This window comes from Chrysochloris asiatica, unplaced genomic scaffold (assembly GCF_000296735.1).
Source record: "Chrysochloris asiatica unplaced genomic scaffold, ChrAsi1.0 scaffold00049, whole genome shotgun sequence".
Lineage (NCBI taxonomy): Eukaryota > Metazoa > Chordata > Mammalia > Afrosoricida > Chrysochloridae > Chrysochloris > Chrysochloris asiatica.
Genome location: NW_006408567.1, coordinates 15818019 through 15820952, shown reverse-complemented (window position 1 = coordinate 15820952; position 2934 = coordinate 15818019).

Below are 2934 nucleotides of genomic sequence, written 5' to 3'. Positions count from 1 at the left end.
CAAGGAAATCAGTGATACCAAATGTTATTGTTGTTATGTGCCATGGAATTAGTTCCGACTCATAGCGACCCTGTACAGCTTCCGAGGCTGTAAATCTTTACTGGAGCAGAAAGCCTCATCTTTCTCCCACGAAACAGCTGGTAGTTTTGAACTGCTGACCTTGTGGTTCGCAGCCCGATTCGTAACCACTATGCTACCAAAGTCCTGATACCAAATAGTTCCTCAGTATAATTCTGAAACCCTGACCTACCTACCTGGAGAGACAGGTATGTGGTTCAGGAAGGAGGTCTTTGGAGGAGAAGTGTCACCAGGCAGTCTCTGCAGCAGTGCAGAGGGCATCTGGTCTTGGTCAGCCTCACTCCAGGTAGCCCACATGTGGCTGCCAGACTCATCACTTCCCTTCCGGCCCGGGGCTCTCTCATCCAGGAAATCTCCCTGCAGAAGCTTCTGCAAAATTTCCACAACTCACTTTCCCACTCTGGCTTCACACATCTCTCTTGCCTCCTGCCTGGCTCCTCTGTCACCTGGTTTAGTCTGAGGACCCACCACCACCAATCTCTGACTCCCCAAGTCTTCATCTCCCTGATTACTATGCTATTCCACTGGCTCTGGAACCTTCGCTGTCTCCTATAAGTTTCTCTTCATCCTCCAGGACTCAGTCCTTGAGGTCTTCTGGTCTCCTAGTCTCTCTAATACATTTTGGCCCACTAACTTAATCTATGCATTTCTATTCCAGCTCTGCACAAACTATGAGTTCTTCGATGTTGGGGCTCCATCTTACATTTCTTTTGAGCTTGCAGGATTGGACCTTAAGTAGGGAGCCAGTATTTACTTGATTACTGATTGGTTTGGCCAAACCTTCTGAAGGGGTCCTTGACACTTATTCTCAATGAGAGACCACTGATGGATCCTTTTCACAGGGCATCTAAGGAAGGGTGCAGGGCATGCCTTAACTGTACCAAGGTCCCTAGAGAAGCTTCCATGAGTAAAAAGAGATGGAGAAGGCTCAAAGGACCCAGCACTCCTAGGGCACAAATCAGGATTGACCAGTAACCTAGTGTGGGCCAAAACTGAAGGCTCCTTGGATCTGTGTGCTGTGTCTACAGTAGGTACCAGAATGGTCTCAGGAGAAAAGTGCATCCTGGACCTTACATCATCTCAGACTTAGTCCCACTCCTATCAAGTGCCTACCTAGACACTATCAAGGGCTATCTCTGTTGTGATTTATTATTACTATTATTATTATTGCTGTTGTTTTTGAAATTTTTATTGAAATATTGAGTGAAGGATTTATAGAGCAGATAATCAGTTTTACAGTCAATAAACCATACACTTTGTTTCATTTCAACGAGTACAATCCCCGCCAAGTAACAACAGTTATCCCACTTCCTCACTGTGGTTCTTATTTCCATTCCATCCTTCTTCCCAACTCTTCTGAAGTTTGTCCTTAGGTGAATGTTGCCCTTTTGATCATGAATGGTTGACCATTCCATGATAAGCATACCTTACTAGTATTGTTGTTCCCCCTAGATACTTACCTACTACTCTGAAATTGGGTCACGAGAGTGAGTTCCATCCCAGACCTGAAGTGTGGCCAAGAACCATAGGGTTCCTCCAGACTCTTTCTAGCCAGTAAGCCTGGTCTTTCTTTTTTTATAACTTTTGAGTTTTGTTACATATTGTCTCCCATTCCATACAGGACCTTCTAATGTGATTCCTTTCAGAGCAGTTGATAGTGTAGCCAGGCACCATCTAGTTCTTCTGGTCTCAGAGTCATGGAGACTGACTACATTGATTCACCTACTCCATTAATCCATCGGACTAGCTGATTCCAGACATCTTCAATTTTCAACACTCTCCTTTCTTCCACATATTGAAAGACCAATATTTTTACTTCTTAGATGGCTGCTCATGATTTTTTAAGATTCCAGTCGATGCTCACCCAAAGCAGGATGTAGAGCATTGTCTTTGTGGACTATGTTATGCCGATTGACCATAGTGTCCCCAAGACTATTGTCCTGAGCCGCCAGCAACTTGTTGTTTCAAGGTGCTTGGTAATTTCTAATAAGCTTTCATCATTTTGCCCCCTGTATGTTCCACCACATTCATAGGTGTGATTGCAGCAAAAGTAAATATCCATGTCAAACGCTTATGTATTTGTGAGTATGCTCCTAATTTCCTTTCCTCACCCACTCAATCTGTGTATCTATCTGTGTATCTACCTGTAATATTTTTGTTGCAAGGTTGTGTATATAATATTTAACTTTATCCCCTTTAACCCTTGCATTCTTCCCTGTCTTCTTCACCTGTGTTCATCATTCTTATGCCAACCCTCCCCTTGTTGCATATTGCCTTCCCCGTCATCTAAGTTAACATGAGTGTCTACACATCAGCCAGTGAATAACTCTCCTTTCCCTCCCACCCCTGGTAACCATCAAAGACATTTCTTTTAGCATGAAAACCTTTTCTTGGAATTTTACAATAGTGATCTCATACATGTTTATCATTTTGTGACTGACTGATTTCACTCAGCAAAAAAATGTGTCCTCCAGGTTCATCCATGCTATGAAGTATTTTTCAGATTCATCGTTACTCTTTAATGTTATGTAATATTCCAGGTAATATGCCAAGAAATTTGGAAGACAACTATCTGGCCGACTAATTGGAAGAGATCCGTATTTGTGCCCATTCCAAAGAGAGGTGACCCAACGGAATGTGGAAACCATCGGACAATCTATTTGATATCCCATGTAAAGTTTTACTAAAGGTGATACAGAAATGGATGCAAGCATACTTTGACAGAGAACTTCCAGAGGTTCAGGCCAGATTCAGAAGAGGCTGTGGAATGATTGCTGATGTCTTATGAATCTTGGCTGAAAGTAGAGATTATCAGAAAGATGTTTACCTGTGCTTTATTGACTATGCAAAGGCTTT